We start from the raw sequence: 18,996 nt of genomic DNA, 5'->3' as shown, positions 1-18,996 counted from the left end.
CTCCTGAAGCCTAGTGTACGCCGCTTTATTATGTTAAAAACGCTAAAACGGCAGAGCCTTACTTATTGGGATTCATAAACTCGTATGATAGATTCCTGCTAACAAGGTTTCTGTTTGACCTTGTTCACCTCCTTCTTGCTTACCCTAGGGGCTGTAGTAAGGGCCAAACTTTGCTGTCTTGTGGCTGCGAAGGTCTATCTCCACAGGACATGACCCATTTTATGATATTTTGTAGGTATTATGAAATCCCCATTAAGTCTCTGATAATTCCAATTTAAAAAAGGCTAATTGTAGGCAAGTGGGCCCAACTTATATCTATCTACAAATGCGGACGGGGAACACTGTGTTTTATTGACTTGAATTTCTAAAATCCACTACCAGACTTTGATCGAATTGTGATTAACTAGTTTGCACTCCTCAATTGTATTTCCTCTATATACCTCAGTTGAATTGTTTATCACTGACGCAGCATGTATGAAATTGGAGTCTGTGATCTCCTTGTATCCCCATTGGTACGAGTTATTTTAACTTGCCAATTGATCTCTGTCTGTATTGTTTTTTACTAGACATACTATTGTATTTTAAACTTAACATGTGCTTTTATGGTTTTAATATCTGAAACAGAATAAACATTGTTTGATTTGTACTGATCACCATAAAGCCTGATTCCAATGCCATGCCCGTACTAAAGAGGATTTGCCCTCCTTATATTTTTGGCTCCAGTTCTGACCAAAGCTTGCCACAACCCAGAGATGATAATAGTAGGTATGTGGATAATTTCCCCCCTTGTTACGATGGTGACAATTTTTACATGGACTTACAAGAAAGCCAGTGGGTTTGATACTTCCCCAGAATCTGGATTTAACTCCCCCATTTGCACTACATCTACTCTCTGTTGAGGTTAAGACGGGTTGTAAAAACGGAGTTCTTACAACCTGGGCCAACCACATATGACCCCTTTCTCCGTTCAATGAATCCCTCACTGACCCCTTCATGGGCACCTGGTCAAGGCCCTGTTCTTGCCCATCGGTGAATAGGCAAGTGGCCAGGCAGCACCAACCAATACCTGGTGACCCATATTTCCTCACTACATATCCTACCCAAAAGAGTCTGGTTGTCTAAGCTTCAAGCATCGAGGTAAACCCCAGTTCATTCCCAACAACCCCCTGGATATGGATTCCAAGAGGATTGAGGCAATCTTGTTGGCTAGCGTAGCACTGAGGCCAGTCAATGTAGTTTGTTTATGGGACTGATATACGCTTGCCCTCTGAGTCAATGAGGCTCTAAGGTCTTCTGGGACTACTGAGAAGATCTCGCTGTCCATGTCCTAGACCACTCAGAATGGTCAAGATGTGGCCAAATATGTGATTCGTGCTGGCCTTAATAATACTAGTTACCTGGGATGGGCTGTTGGCAACAGCGTGTTGCTCTGTCACCATGCGTGGATGCACTCTACAGGATTCGAATCCGTAGAAGTATATTCTTTAGACATCCAGATCTCTCATAAATATGTATTTCATTGGCTCACCCCTCTATGGTGGATAAGCTGATTCCGCTTTGGAACGTTTCAAAGAGAGTAGGGCTACAGCACACTCTGGATCTTTTGATCCCTGCCAAACACTTTACCAGTTTTGGCTGCTGTCAAATTAAAGTGATGGAGAAGAGTGTTTATAACGGGCGACGAGTGAGAGCTCTGGAGTTGCGAGTTTCCCAAAGTGCTTGTCAGTGAGTCAGCACTTCAAAAAAAACTATTGAAAAGTGTACTTACCTCTATACTCTTCTCCCGAAAGTCCATGGCTCCATCATAGGTACCCAGAGTCTAGTGAACTCCCCTAACCAATCCAGGCGCAGCTCTCATTCTGGTAATACTATAAACCAGCATGAGAGAAGCACCTGGATTGGTTGAAGCTGGCTGGTTTGGTGCTCACTCTGGGACTGGGGAATGGGAGCCAGTGCCTGTTCTCCACCCGGTTGTGCAACAGAGCTCGGGTTGTAGAGATCTCAAGTGCACATGCCAGGCTGACCGTCGCAAGACATCGAGCCATACCGATGATTCAGCGTTTAGGGACAAATACATTCTTATGATCTGAACCCAATTTAATACCTACCAGTCCCTTTCACACTGGGTGAGTTTAAACCAATCTAACCAATCTAACCAATTTGCTAATTTCTTATTTTATCCTCTTTCTTTCTCAATGAATCTTTGATAGTGATTAGGGATTGGTAAATAATATCAGAATTCTAAAGAAGTATCATCATAAAGAAATAATCATTCAAATAACTAAATGACACTAATAAAGACAGGCTTTGTTTATAAGTCAAAATGCTTTATCTAAATATGTGAATTGCTCATCAAGTACAATACAGCTAGAATCCTAGATCATCACACAAGAAACAACAATGATAACAAAACATCTCAAAAGTCAGAGCAAGGAGAGAGTGGATAGGCAAAGAAACAAAAGGATAAAGACGTTCGCAAATATGAATTATGCAAATTCAGAATGTCATACTAACCGATCACGCAAAGTTCTAGAAATCAGGAAAGCTATCCTCTGGCCATGAGAGTAAGCTGGGCATCCCCAAAAAGAATTGTTGTGCAAAGATCAAAGAGTCCGAATCAGCAGAACATCAGCCAGCCAATGAATTTAGGAAAACAGCAACACAGCTCTTTCCTCTCGCTAAGTAGGAAAAATGCTCTCTCGCCCCCACCCTCTTTCTACTAATGGTTATACCCTAAATTCACTAAAGATCCAACCCCTCATGTATCATCACACATAGAAACCTCTTCTTTCATTGGCTAAAAATTGGAGGTGTCTAGTCACTCACTCTGAATGTGCCTAACTTTTCAACAGTTCCTTTGTATTTGGCAGTTCATGTCCTTCAGCAGAAGAAATTCTGATATCGCAGATCCGTGGCTTGTACATTTCTTCATCTCGAAAATGTTTCATCTTGTAGTACAAGTGTCCACATACTCCGCTCAGCAAGTAAGTTCCATTCATAATTAATAGTTAATTTTTTCCTCTACACAACCTTGGCCATCCTCAGGAACTCACGCAGGGCAAATTACATATTATTTTTCTACATTCTAATGAGCAAATTAAATCTAAAAAGACTTTTGAAGCCTTCTCTGCAGAGCAGTAAAATGCACTCTAGGAAAACTAAATATAAGTTAGAGTATCATTGTTATTTTATAAAACTCCACTATTAAACGCTCTATGAATGCTTTTTGCTTACATTTTCTAAATCTCTGCATATTATTTTCAAACAGTTAGTGAGAAGAAACTTGCTGCTTTTGGCTGTGGTATTTTCTGCATTAAACGTGTGCATTTGTGGCCTACATTAATTCTCCCAGCATTCACTTGCGCAGTTTTCATTTTTACCCCTTTTTATTAGTTTTACATTGTTAATTTTCACACCATTTTGTTAATAATTCACAGAATGAGGAGTTCAATCCTATGGTGCCAGTCCAGATCATTGCAGCATATGTCTCACCCTTTTTGTAATCACCTTCTCTAAAAGCCCAAAGACGTATATGGGACTTTTGCTCTGTCTCCTATCGTCCACTAAATCTATAAATTCAATCTCCTCTTGACTCAAACTACAAGTTAAATTATTACAACGTGCATACACAGTATCGTTTTGGTAGTGTGAAAGAACTCACCAAAGTACTCCGCATTTTTCGCACTATTCACCTTATTCATATTCTTTCTAATAGGCACTTCTGAAAATACTCAATCATAATTTGAATAGAAGTACTGCAGGCTTCCTTTTTCATAGAACAAACTTGTTAGTACACTACATTAAACTGTATGTTAAAGGAAGGTGATGATAAGTCACCCCTTCAGACACAGTCAAAGGTAATTGCATGCACACATAACAATCTTTGGCATCCAGAGTATCCACGTACTCGTACAATAATTTAGGAAAAACTTTTATCGAAAAATCATTAATAGAGTTATCCTGGTGATATATAGTATCACCTGTTATTTTCTCAATATTAGTTTGTGGCTCTACTTTACGATTTCCCACATCGATTTTTTCACTCACCACATTATTAGTGATATTATTCTTAGTAGGATACATTAAATAAGGCACAACAACCATTAGTGGTAACCAAACAAAAATTAGTAGTAGAACACTTATAAAGCAAGCATTAATACACCTTCGTTTAAAACTATGGTTTTGATATCCAGTGTCTAAAAAAAAAGTTTTTTCCATTTTCTAGAAAAAAATCCAAAATTTAAAGTAAAGAAACTAAAACTAGGAAAAATAATAATGAGAAATGTGTAGTGTATCCAAGCACTTCTTAAGCCTCCTTACTTCACCTCTCTCTTTTAAAAAAATTAATATCTTAACAGCCTTTAACTCAATCCCAGCTTAGTTTTCTGCAGTCTTCAGAGTGATTTTTTTCATTATTCTGCGCCACAATTTTTGACACAGTTCATTTCAGGTGGCTCATAACAGTTCTTATGACTCGTCTCGGCATCAATCTTTTTTCCACACTGCTCTGTGTTTTCAACTGCTTCTTCCACCACATATGTCCATTCAGACCCTGTATATTTCTTGTTCAGTACTTTTGCTCTTTTTGTTCTCCGAATTGAATCTTCCTCAGTCACTTTGTTCTGGTGGGCTCGATACTTATATGATTGTGTTCAGAACCTTTTCATTCAGAGCGCATTTTAGTCTTATCACTCCTTTTTGCCATATGTCTCTTTTCTTGCCTTATTTACTTGCACAGAATCACCAGATTCAAGACTCTATTCTAAATGTCTCTTATTTCCAATTGTTCCTGAATCAAATTTAATTCTTCATTAGTATTGACAACAGTCTCACGAGACCCAGTAGCTGCTGCCCACTTTATTCAACTTTGTTCAGACTCTTTTTGACTTTCAGCCTGATCTTGATCTCTTTCATTTGTTTCTGATCTTTCAAGTGGACTTGGGACTCTTCTTGTGTGACTTGCGTGGATCGAATTAGCTAAGCCACCACTCTTCGCTGCTGTTGTCGTCACCAATATCACTTGGAATGGCTCTTAACAACGTGGCTCCAAACCAGACTTCCTTGCATGTTTCTTCACCAGCAGCCAGTACTTAGATCATGTGCTTGTTCTTGCTGTGTGTTGGTTGCAACTTCTCCAACTTGATGAAACACAGAACACACCTCATCAACCAATCCTTCGCAATAATCGAGCACTAGATCATCAGTTGTATTCATTAGTTGATTTGCTGGAACTTTAGGCTGCCTCATTGCTCTCCCCATAATCACTTTGTGGGGCTATAATCCAGTCTTTTTATAAGGAATACTTCTCAAACTCATCAGAACTAAGGGTAAAGCATCTGGCTATTTTAGTGCTGTAGACGCACATACTTTTGAGAGTCTCGACTTAATAGCGCAATAAATTTGTTCGATCATGCCCGAAGCTTCTGGTCGATAGGCACAATGTCACTTTTGCTCAATTTGCAATGCTGCACAAAATCATCCAAATTATTTCATTTTTAAAATGTGTTCCTCTATCAGTTTGTAAAGAGACTGTAAATCCAATCCTGGGTATTATCTTGCTTAGCAGCAATTTAGAAACAGTTAGACTATCATTTCGTCTTGTTGGATAAGCTTCTACCCAATTAGAGCGCGTTGTAAACAAGTGCATAAAAAGACAATCGCACGGGGCGTGGCCAAGATGGCGGCGGAGTAGGACGCCTTTCCGTGCCGCTCCGGCGCTGATCCAACAAAGCATCTAAAAGCACGATCTTGGGGGTGCCCACGAGCCCCTACAGCGGCGGAGACGACCGCCTAGCGGAGCGGCAGACTTTGGTGGGGTCGCCGAGGCGGTGTGACCTTGGGAGCGCCTAAGAGATCGAACGTAACCCGCGGCCTGTGAGACCCCGGGCTTTCCGGACATCGAGGCCCGGTGTGGGCGAAGGGCGGGGCCCCAGATCCGCCTGCAGACACTGGAGTAGACGGACGGCTGTTCGGGACTGTGCTTGGGCGAAGGAGGTCCTGACAACCGGACCCAGATCGCACCACACCTGGGGGAGGTGGAGCGCCGGCCCCCTGGCACTGCAGTGGCGCTCGGACGGCCAGCAGCACTCTACTGTCTACGCCACCCAGCCCTCCCCTCGCGGTTGGCGCCAGCGGCCTGTTTGAACTCTCGAGGCCCGGGGCCTGGGTGCTGTGCAAAGCCGTGACTGCAACGGGGCTAGGGAGCGGCTCTCCCGCTAGTTGGTGGTGCGACACGTGCTGGGCGGAGGCCCGGAGGGCCGAGGCAGAAGGACACCGGCTCTCGGGGGTTCCCGCCTTGGGTACAGGAGACTCCCACGGATCGAGTGCATGTGAGCGGGGGACTGGGGCCTCTTGGTGGCGACGGTGGGCGCCGAACACTTGGTCCGCCTGCAGGCCCCACTACTTTCCATAGCCACGTGGAGCCGGCGCAGGCCGCGGTGAGTCGCCATGTCTACTGTGCAGCGCAAACGGAACCAGAGGAAGGACAACGCCTCGAAGGCCTCCCAACAACCGGCCTCCCCTGGGGCGAGTGGATCATCGAAGCACTCGGATGAAGACGCCCCAGCGACGAAGGCCTTCATGTCAGAGTTGTTTGCCTCAATCAAGGAGGACATAGCCGAACTCAGAGCGCAACTCGCCTCCGACTTGCGGGAGGTGCAGAGGGACGTGGACGGCATAGGAGAGAGGGTGGCGACCCTGGAAGACAGGGATTTGAGTGTGGCCACCGATGTTCATATGCTCCAGCAAGACATAATCCGCCTCACCGAGCAGAATTTGGACCTACAACTACATACGGAGGACCTTGAAAACCGTTCCCGTAGAAATAACATCCGAATACGGGCGGCGCCATGGGACGGTGAGGCGGGGGACCTCCGGGGGTACGTCCAGGAGCTGTTTCTCCAGGTCCTTGATGAGGCAGACACGAAGGAGATACAGATGGACAGAGTGCACCGGGTGGGATTGCCACGGCGCGGGGGGGACCTCCCCCTGACATCTTGGTGTGTGTCCACGATTTTCAGCTTAAGGAGAGGATTCTTCGGAAAGCCCGGACCATCGAGTCGCTGCAATTCCGGGGTCATCGGCCACAACTATACCAGGACTTGGCTGCATCCACCTTGCAAAAGCGGAGGGAATTCCGTCCTGTCACATCGTTTCTGAGAGAGAGGGGCATCGCCTATTCCTGGGGGCACCCTTTCAGGATCATCTTCAGATGGCAGAACCGCCTGGCCCAAATCCGCACGCTTCAGGCGGCAAAAGAGCTTTTGGGAATGGAAGATGTGCCGTCCTCGCAGGCCGCGGAGGCCTCCCCGTCTCGACGGCGCCGCCGTTCGAACTCATGGCACAGGGTGGGGCGCTCCCCCGTCAGTTCCCCTGCTAGACAGCGTCCGGACCTTTCTGCTAGCCTGCAGGAACGAGGAGCAGCGGTCGCCTCGGTGGCCTCGGCCACGTTGGCCGACTCACAGCATAGCTCTGGGGCGGCGTAATCCCCGAGGAATGGCGGATCGGCGCCGGAGAGGCTCGGGCCTTCTGATCGAGGGTTCTGTAAGTACTCTGGTGGGAGACGACCTCGATTGAGGCCAAGGGGAATAGTGGTTTCATTCCTCTGGCCTGTTGCTTGATTGGGGGCTTCCTACGGACTTTGGCCTACTGATCTCGATGAGTATAGTTATTGCACTTTTTTTTCTGATTCTGTACAATGTTCTGTATTGTTTAGGGGGGGGTTTGGTTGAGGGAGCATGGGGCTGGGGGGGGGGGGGACCCGTGACGGGAGGCCTTTGGGGATGAATGCGGAGTGTGAGTGGTGGAATGCGTGCCATGCTGTAGTGGGGATGATCCAACGACTATTCTGGGAACGTTTGGGAGCACGTTGCCGGGGGGAGGGGTGGAATGCGGTATGGGCGCCAATTGTATTACTGACAGCGGGATCTGTGTTTTGTGTTTACCATGCCAATTAGTATAGGCACATGGAACGTCAAGGGCTTGAACTCCCCTCAGAAGAGGCAGAAGGTCCTGAAATATGTTGTAGACCATCACCTTGATGTTGTGGGGCTGCAGGAAACTCACTTGGCACGGAAGGATGAACTGCGGCTCCGCCACAGGGCGTACCCCATTGTGTACAGGTCCTCAGCTGTCACGAAACATCGGGGAGTAGCTTTAATGTTTAAGGCGGCGTTGCATTTTCAACCTATGGGGGTCCGCAACGATAGGGAAGGGCGGTGGCTGATGGTCAAGGGGCACGTTCAGGGTAGGCTATGTACGTTTGTTGTGCTCTACCTACCCAATGCAGGTCAGAATAAGTACTTACAGGAGTTACTGGTGAAGGTGGGGGACTTTGCAGAAGGTCTTGTGTTCGTGATGGGTGACTACAATTTGGTGTGGGACGGAGAGATGGACAGCTCGGGGGGGCGGCGGGCGGACACAGGGGTCTTTTCTGGGGCTACGCAGCGAGGGATGGAGGAGATGGGTCTAGTTGATGGCTGGAGGTTTTTTCACCCTGATGTGAAGGACTATACGTTCTTTTCCCATGTGCACCGCTCCTACTCCCGTCTGGATTATGTCTTCCTTAGTCAGTCACTTAGGGGGAACGTTTTAGATGCCGCCATTCTCCCGATATCTGTGTCGGACCACAGTCTCATGGTGCTCACGCTTCGTTGGTCGCCTCCTGACACCGTGAACCGGAAGTGGTACTTCCCGGCTTCGGTGGTCAGGGACGAGGTGTCCCATCAAGCCTTACGCTTGGCCATTCGGGACTTTTTTGTCTGCAATCCCCCATCGGACACTTCCCTGATGACCACGTGGGACGCCTTCAAGGCAACGATCAGGGGGACATGCCTGGGCCTCAACTCGCAATTGAACGCTTTACGTAGGAAGGAGAGGGAGGAGCTAGAGGCCGAGGTGCTCACGCTTGAGAGGGAGCACAAAGCTAATCCCTCGAGACTAACTCTGCGTCCCCTGACGGCGGTGAGGGGCAAGCTGAAGGCACACTATACGAATAGGGCCGAGCTCACCCTACTGAGGCTGGGACGGCACTCCTACTCCAGTGGTAACAAGATTGGCAGGCACTTGGCCCGACAACTGAAGGACAAGAGGGAGCGTGAATACATAGGTGGGATTAGAGATACTGCGGGTGCGCTCCATCACTGTGACGGGGCGAAGGCGGACGTCTTTGGCCGCTTCTACGCCGCTTTGTACAAGGGGGAAGAGCTAGATACTGCTAAACAACGGGAGTTCCTGCAGCGCTTATCGATTCCGCAGGTCTCAGGGGCTTGGAACGACTTACTCGATGCTCCGATCACGAGGGAGGAGGTCCTCTCTGCCATCAGAAACTTGAAATTGCACAAAGCCCCCGGACCCGATGGGTTCACCGCAGTCTTTTATCAGACCTATGCGACTGAGGTGTGTGACTTCCTGGTCGCCCTCTTTAACGATATGGTTGGCCCTGGAGTGAATTCTGGGACTCTTGCGGAGGCAGTGATCACGGTCCTGCCGAAGCCGGGGAAGGACCCGGAGCAGTGTGCCTCGTACCGCCCCATAGCCTTACTCAATATCGACGCGAAGCTCTACTCGGCTATTTTAGCAGGTCGCCTACAGGACCTGCTGCCGACGATTATCCACGCGGACCAATCTGGCTTCATTAAAGGCCGCCAGAAGCACGATAACACTAGGAGGGTAATCCACCTTATTGAGAAGGCGGACAAGTTCCACATCCCGGCGGTCTTGGTGGGGCTGGACGCAGAGAAGGCCTTCGACCGAGTGGACTGGGGCTTCTTATTCCACACGTTACAGGCGTTTGGTTTCTCCGATCGATTCATCGCGATGGTGAGAGCCAACTTTTGCAGCCCGCGCTCGAGGGTGGCGGTGAACGGCCACTTTTCGGCCTTCTTCCGGCACTCACGAGGCACTAGGCAGGGGTGTCCCCTCTCGCCCTTGTTGTTTGCGCTCAGCATTGAGCCGCTGGCCGTCCGGGAGCACGAGGGGGTGAGGGGCATCCCATTCACGGGGAAACAGCACAAGATCACCCTTTTTGCGGATGATGTCCTGCTGTCAGTGGCCGACCCCGCTAACTCTCTTCCGTGTGTGAGAGATATATTGCTGGAGTTTGAAGCGGTGGCCGGCTTCAAAGTTAATTATGACAAGTCGTATGTCCTGAACCTGACCCTATCTCAGGCCGAGGTGGCACAGGTGAGAGCGACGACGCCTCTGGCCTGGGCCTCGGGCTCCATTCTATACCGGGGGGTTCATCTCACCCCTACGGTGGGCGGCCTCTTCGCAGCCAACTTCCCGCCCCTCTCGGCCAGGTCACGGGCGGAACTGGAGAAATGGAAACCAAAATTCCTATCCTGGCTAGGACGGGTACATGCTATCAAGATGGTCCTTCTCCCCAAGTATCTGTACCTGTTCCAGGCCCTACCGATCCCATTGCCCTCCGCTTTTTTTAGCCACCTTAAATCGATGATGTTGAAATTTGTCTGGCAGGGTGGCCGGGCGCGGCTTTCGTTTACACTCCTGCGACGCCTGCGGAATGACGGGGGGGTCGGCCTTCCGGACTTTCACCTCTATTACAAAGCGGCCCAACTTAGAATCTTGGTGGAGTGGTCACAGCAGTTTTCCGACAAACACTGGCTGCATATGGACCGGAGTGTGGCAGGCCGGTCCATCTGGGACCTGGCATGGAAGCCGAAGCGGGACCGCCCAGCAAACGCGTATATTAGTACCCCCACGGGGACTACGCTGAAAGTCTGGGATACATTGGCGGGCGATGAGAGGTGGACGACCTTTCCATCCCCATTTACTCCATTGCATTTCAACCCGGAGTTCCCACCGGCGCTCGTCGAGGGCCCCTTTGACGGCTGGAGGGAGGGGGGCTGCCGGGCGCTACTTCACCTATTCCACGGCCCCGATCCCCTGACGTTTGGGAACTGCATGCGGGACTACCAAGTGCAGCCGGGGGAGCGATACAGGCATCTACAATTGCTCCATTGGGCCACGTCGCTGGGGGTGCGGGAGGCTGCGACGAGACCTCTGTCCGACTTTGAGGCCTTTCTCCTGAAGACCTCCGCCATGAAGGGTGTCATCTCCTTTCTCTACCAGCTGCTGCTCCGCTCGGCCCTTTCCCCCCGACCGCGCTACATGGAGCAATGGGAGGAGATGGTGGGGAGGGATATCACTGACGGAGAATGGTCAGCGCTTTGGAAGGACATGACGCAATTTAATCACTCCATACTCCTGAGGGAGGCGCATTTCAAAACTCTTACGCAGTGGTACATGGTCCCGGCTCGACTTCATCGCATTTACCCAGCGGTCACGGACAGGTGTTGGAGGGGCTGCGGCCTCCTGGGGGACTTCTGCCACATTTGGTGGGACTGCCCGATCATTAAACCCTTTTGGGCCGAGATCATGTCCCATATTAAAGACATTCTGCAGTACCCTGTTGACGACTCCCCGGAATTCGTGCTACTGGGGTTGAGAGACCCTGGCCTTGAACACCAGACGCGAGCCGACAAAAAAATCCTTTGGCTATGTCTCGGCGCGGCCAAACTTATGTTGGCTTCGGCCTGGAAGCGGAAGGAGGCCCCGGCGATCTCCCTTTGGCATGCTAGATTGTGGAGGCTCTTGAGTCTCGAGAGAATGGCGGACATATTTTTTGGCAATTACAAAAATTTCAAACACGTGTGGGGTCCCTTGGTGTCCTTTCTCTCTGCTGGTTTACCTTCGGCAGTTTGCCCGGCTTCACTGAGGAATTTACATTTATTTCAGCTCTAGAGTATGCATGTTGGATGACTGGGGAATGCGAGCGGCGCCGTCACGGGTGGGGGGGGGGGGGGGGAGTTTTGGGGGCATGGGGTTGGGTGCTACTTTGGGACAGTTATATCGATGAGATGAGGCTCCCCTGGAGGACGGGGCAATTCTGGACTACTTGTCGGCTGCACTAACTGAGCGACCCCCTGGTGGGGGATAAGTACGGGACTGCCGACACTCTCAGCAGACGACGACTTTAATCCGATGGCTTTCTGTTTTGCAACTTTGCCTCATCTTACTTTAACGCTTTCCCACTGTGTGGGACCATCTGTGCGCCATATGTGGTACCTTTTGTTTACTGTTCATTTTTCTTTGTCTGCAAAATAAAAAAATTTACAAAAAAAAAAAAAAAGACAATCGCACTTGGAAGACAAAGCGACCTTTTCACAAAGGCGACACGCATGGATGACTTTGTCCACATACAAATCGCCTGGGTTACAGGGATACTTTGGTCTGGGGTATGGCAGGAAAACAAAAGAAGCCTTTTTAAAACATAGGCTAGGAATTCTACCCTCTATTCCACATCTGCAAACATGGCTGAGAAGGGACAAATTGCAGGCTGTGCGGGGCAGAGAATGAAGACTTCGAGCACCTACTATGCACCTGCCCAAGGCTGAAAGAGGAAAGATTAGCCCTGTTAAAAACTGCCTTCAACGAACAAAAAATCCGCACACGAAGACAAGCAGTTCTTGCTTGTTTCGACCCAGGTCTTCCCCCACTAAATGGGAAGTTGGTTAAATTCCTGAAATGTCTGGAACTGAAACTAAAAAATCTGGAAGATGGCACCAGATCGGACTAGTGGAAAATTGGCCAAGACACTACACTACGATCACACACCTTACCAAACAGTTTTTATCAAAGTTCTTTTGTTTTAAAAATAACATATTTTTCTTATAACCTTTTATCCGAAGATATGAGCTATCAATGTATTCTTGTAATGGTTTTAATTAACCTAAAACAATAAAAAAATTACTTACTTACTTACAATTAGAGAACAGACAGACCACTACCAACACATATTTCATACCATTACATGGAGGGAGGTTGATAAAGTCTGCCTGCAGTATAGTAAATGGACCTGCTGCTTTTCTAATCCATCCCTAACTGACAACAGTTTTTCTCCCTGCAATTTGCTGCTGGCAAGTTATGCACCTCTGGCAAAGACTTTCTGCAATGACCCTGAACTTCAGATTGTACCATGTTTGCTTAAAAACCCTAATCATTACATCTCTTCCTACATGTGTTAAACCATGGTACATCCTTGCCACTTGCGACAGCAAGCTGTTTGGCATTATCGGTCTCCCATCTGTGTACACCCACACTTCCTCTTCTGTCCTAAGCGAATATCCTGCTTTGATCCAAATTTCTCTCTTCCTCATTAGCTTCTTCCTGCAATTGCCTAATGTCTTCCATGTCTCCACAGAAGAAAACATTAGTTGACATTTTGTGTCAGATTTCTGCGTTTCTTTGTTAATCGAAATTGAATTTTGGGCACAAAAACCTGCACCTTGATCTGCGTATCTGTTACCATTCGTTATATAATCATTCCCAGATTTGTGTGCAGAACATTTCACAATTCCAATATCTTTGGGCAATTGTAGTGCATCTAGCAACTCCTTAACGTATTTACCATTTCGAATTGGTGAACCAGAAGATATTAAAAATCCACTTTGCAACCACAATTGTCCATAATTGTGCGCAATCCCTAAACCATATTGACTATCAGTGAATATGGTTAATCTCAATTTGTTTCCAATTATACATACTCTGTCAATGTGACCAATTCAGAAATTTGTGCGGAATTCACTCCTTTCAAGCATGAAGCTTCAAGGACCATGGCCACTGTACAGGCCACTGTACACACTGCATATAAAGCACGCAAAGTACCTTTATCATCTCTCTGGCAAGATCCATCCACAAACATCACGCAATCAGATGCAGGCAATAGTATATATCTTATATCAGGCCTTGGTTTTGTACACAATTCAGTCACATCCAAACAATCATGATCTGCTTCATCCACCACTTCTTTATAACTTGGACTTGGCAACAATGTAGCCAGATTCAGATTCGTACATTTTGTCACAGTTACACTTTCTGTTCCCAGAATCACTCTTTCATATCTTGTCAACCGACTACTTGTAAGTGGCTGTGTTCGAGTTCGTGTCAACAAGATCTCAACAGATTGTGGCACATACACTCTCAAAGAATGTCCCATCACAATTGATTCACTCTGTTCCAAACTCACGCAGAAACTGCTTTCAAACATCCTGGCAATGCTGCAGCCACTGAATTAAATGTGCCGGAAAAATATGCCACTGGATGGCGTGCTGTTCCATTCGTTTGCTTTAGAACTGAAAGTGCAAAACCATCTCTCTCACAGCAGAACAGTGCAAAATCCTTGCTGTAGTCTGGCATTCCTAAGCAGGTGGTCGACAAAGACTGTCTCGCAACTCTACAAATGCCCTCATGCATTCTTCATCCAGTTCAATTGGATCAGTCACATCTTTGTGTGTTAATCTCTGTAATGGCTTGGCTGTCATGAAAAGCCACTGATCCATCGTCTGCAGTATCCAACCATATGCAAGAACATTCAAACTTCTTTCCGTGTTCTGGGAGGATTTATTTGCAAGCAGTTATTCGATCTTGTAATAATTTCCTGACTCCTTTCTCAATTTTGTGTCCCAAATATAAAACTTCTTTTTGACAAAATTGCAATTTAGCAGGTGACACTTAATGCCCACCTACTGCCAAATGGTTCGGTAGAGCAATTGTATCTGCCACCAAAACGGAGTCTTCTGTCATTACCAATGACTCCAAACATTTTGAGGGTCTCTCTTTATACCCATGAGGAACTCGGCACCATGCCAAAACATGGTCTCCGAACCAGAATGCATACAAATATTGGCTATCTGTATGCAAGGGTATCAAGAAAAATGCTTGGCACAAATCAATCACAGTAAACCACTCCGTGTCAAAAAGAATTTGGTAAATAATCACTGCTGGGTTTGGCACTATTGGGCAACAAGGTTTCACTATCTTATTGATTTTTCTCAGGTCTTGAACTACCCTATACTCACTCTGTTTTTTAATCCCCATGATAAGTGAATTACAAGTACTCCCTACTATCTATCTCAGTATGCCTTGTTCAATCTTTTGTTCAATTACAGGTGTTACTCCTGCAATGGTCTCAGGACTCATTTTGTATTGTGGCGTTTTTTGGGAATGCTGCACCTTGTTTGACTGAGATCTGAATAGAATCAACTCCTTTTATCAATCCAATGTCTTTCTCTGAAAAATCCCACACACCAGTCATCACTGTGTCAACTCAACAGGCAAATCCTTCGCTATAAATAAAGGATACAAATCCTTCACTTCTGTCCCTTGCCTCGCCATAATCATTTTGAATGCAATATCTTCATCCTGCGTCTGAAATGCTATACCATCTGGTGTACAATAGATAGTGCAATTCATTTTGCATAACAAATCTCTACCTAGCAAGTTAACTGGACTTGTATCACCCACCACAAAACGATGCGAGTCTCTAAAATCTCCAATGTGTACTTTTTATGGTTTTGTCACTGGAGTTTTGATCAATTGATTTGAAACACCTACAACTTTGATAGTATCTCCCAAGAGGGATAGGTTAGGGATTTCCACAGTTCTTACAGTTGAATGGGTAGCACCAGTGTCTATAAAGAATGTAATTACATTGCCTTCGACTTCTCCATCCTCAAAAGGACCACACTGATCTGCCTCTAGAGATGCGCCAAGCACGTACTACTCCTCCGCCCTCATGCACCGTCATTGAGATGTATCTGAATCGCTCTACTGGCACTGAGCCCAATATTGTGAAGCAGTTTGCACATTTTGATCATCATTAACTCGCTCTCCCGTATGAAAACCCACATTCGCACTGTATCTTTGTACTTGAGCTTTCACATTGTTTGGCATTGGGGCTTGTGGTATTTGTACCTGTGTAACTACTTGTTGCAGCTTCATTTGATTTCTGTTTACCTCCGCTTGCATTTGCTGATTAAAATCCAGATTCATTCCATTATTTTCTAGAAAAACCTTACACCTGCATTTCCAATGTCCCAACTGGCAGCACACATGAGAAGGACATTTCTTTTTCATCTCTTCTTTGTTACCTCTACCCCTACCTCTTCCTTGAGTAGAAACACCACCATTCATCATAACACCTCCCATATTAGAAATCTGACTGACTGTATTCTGATTCTGACCCTTTCCTTGAAAACCTGTTTGAGAATAATCCACAAAATTACCAACTTTCTGTGCTGCTTTCATCTGTGCCCACATTAATTTCTCTTTCAACTTCTTATGTTTCGATTCAATATCATCACTACAATATTTCGCATACCGCAAAGTTTCATCTACACTCTTGTTTTGACAGCAAGTTAAATGCTGTTGAATCATGTTAATAATCTCTGGTTTCAAACCAAACACAAACCTATACACAAAATGTCCCATATATATACTCTCAAAACCACTATACTGTTTAAATACCTGTAGAAGCCTCTCATAGAAAGCATGTACTGTCTCTTTTGTCTCCTGAGTTGTTAAATCTATTTTGACCCAATCTGTCTCTTTTGGTGAAATCTTTCCCTTCAAGTAGGTAATTACTTGATTATATTTTTTCATCACTTCATCTGATGGTGCTCCAGTCTTTTGGATCTCTGGGATATTCTTCTTTTGGCCAATGTACTGCAATTTTACACTCATTCCATATATCAGCTAGAACTCCAATGTCAAACAAACCATCCAAATCTTTCAGCAAGACCTTTGAAACTTTTACAAATATCTCCACTTGTTTATATCACTCAGCTGGTTTTTCTCTTAATCTGGGGAAACTCATTTGTAAAAGACAGTATATCCTGTCTTGACCATGGAACGTGAACATATCTACCTCCTGGTACCTCTCTCATTGGATATATAATTTAGGTTGTTGTTGTAATCTCAGTCCCTGTCTCTCTCACTGGAAACATATAGACGATTCTCCTTTATTCGCAAACATTTCTGCTTTCTTTTTAGCCCACCTGCCTTTCCAACGTTCCAATTCATCCCATTGTCTCAATATATTAATCAGCTCCTTAATTTGCAATCTCTTACCATAAGCATTCAAACTCTCCAAGTCTTTATCGCTAAAATCCAATCTATATGTCTTTTGCAAAGCCTTTGATTTCTCTATATCTACTCCATAAATTTGTGCAACTTCAGCAAATCTCTCATGAAGACTCTTCGCTCTTATTGTAATATTTGTACACAAAAACAATAATTCTTCTTTCTGATATTTGCTCAATCTCTCAGGACTAATCATACCGAGAATCATGTCTTCTAAATCTGCTTTTAATCTGCTTACATTCATGCTTGTATCAATCTTATGAGACACCCTCCCTCTAATCCAATCATCCAATTCTTCCGGAGATGATCCTATTGAACCTCTTGAAGTGGGTTTCATTTCTCTCACATTTTGCACTAATCTACTAAGTTCCATTCGTACATTACGCTTTGGGGTTTCTACTGATTTTTCTGAAATAGCAATCTACGTTCCTGTCTCACTCACATCAGCACCACCATTAACCCTATTATCATTAACAGGTACTGTCAGACTATACACTTGTGAAATATTCCGACCCTCACCATACAATGGAATTATGGACCAATTGTCACAGGAACTGATAAAGCTTCTGCATTTAAATTTAATTTAGTAATCTGTCAAATCATCCTTTACCTAACTCACTACATTTGATTTTCTCACTTGCGAAGACTGAGGACCTTCTACATAAATCAATGGAGCATTTGGAGTAGTTCTTTCCTGCTCTTCCTGATATGGTGGAGGCTTGTTTAGTAATAACTCCTCTAATAACTCATCATCAATTTAATTTGGATCTGGATCTGAACATTTTTCCGACATTTTTATTTTTCTCTTTACACTTTCATCCAGCCTGATCCTCTATTACAACAGCAGGATATAAACCTTCACCTGCTGCATTCACATCCCATCTCCATCTTTTCATTTGAACATCCCATTTTGCCTCTGAGTATCTACTCACGGTATTTCTGTATTTATTCTGAGACCTGTCTCTCTTATATGCTTCATGCTCCCATTTCTCAAGCGCTTAGTACTGCATAGGTCTCGGGTTTGGCCTTAATTGATTCATTTGATATCTCAGACTCTCTAAAATCCTCAAATTAAAAGTACCAAACTCTGGAAATGCCAAATTCCCATCTCCTTCTGTATATTTCACCCAATTCTCCAACCAAGTACACGAATGATATCCTCGCACTAAAGACCTAAAAGAAACAGGCGTACCATCAGGCGGTATAGGAAGTCCTTCTCTAATAGGTATAGACTCATCTTTTCTAAACAAGGTATTCATCATTTTCAATAACTTCATTCAATTTCTTTCGCCATGTTAAAAACCCAAACAAAACAAGGAAATCTTCTCCATAAATCCACAAATGCTATTCGTTCACGCTGCCCACTACCAGTGTGGCTCACACCAACCAACTTATAACAACACAGCACCCTTTTGTGACGACACACACTAGCTGACCAATGCCAACGCGGCTCTCTGTGATGTCATTATAACTCCTACAACTGACCCTCCCTTTACAGAAATAATCGGCAGTAAATTATAAACTCTTCTTAAAGAAAATAAAATTAGAAAGTACAAAAGACAAACCTGCTTTGTCTGCCCCACTAAAGAAAGAGATAGATTTGATTATTCAAAACAATTCTTTCGCTACCAGTGATATATCGACCAGCGTTACTCCACCCTCAGTCAAGTGAGAATTCTCGGGACTTCTTCAGCTGCTCATTTTTTGTTTGAATATATTTTATTGGTTTCACAATACGTATTCGTTATACACTCCAATGTGTCAAACAATAAACAGTACAAGCCATCATAGCAAACCAGTATCGCGATCAGCAATTATGTTGATACCTCTCAAACATCAGTCACTTGGTGCACCGTAAAAGTTGTAACAAAGAAATAAAGGGAGGGGTAATAAAAGAAGAGGTAGCCCACATTCCCAGACTGATTAGTGTGAATGTAGGTGCATCTCCTCTGTACAGTACAGTGGGTATATTGCTGGAAGGAGCTGTGCAGCAGAGGTGACGTGCTCTCGATGGTTTGGTTCGCTTATGTAGAAACAGCGTGTGCCGTGGTAGCC

At 45.5% G+C, this 18,996-nt stretch overlaps 1 protein-coding gene across 1 annotated transcript in view; it reads left to right on the top strand.

Annotated features, from left to right (window-relative positions):
• Positions 1-18,996, top strand: part of FBXO10 (F-box protein 10) — a 139,714-nt gene that overhangs the window by 46,691 nt on the left and 74,027 nt on the right. The window lies entirely within an intron of this gene.

Source organism: Lissotriton vulgaris, unplaced genomic scaffold, assembly GCF_964263255.1.
Source record: "Lissotriton vulgaris unplaced genomic scaffold, aLisVul1.2 SCAFFOLD_2207, whole genome shotgun sequence".
NCBI classification, from domain to species: domain Eukaryota; kingdom Metazoa; phylum Chordata; class Amphibia; order Caudata; family Salamandridae; genus Lissotriton; species Lissotriton vulgaris.
This window is presented reverse-complemented; position numbering and strand designations above follow the sequence as displayed.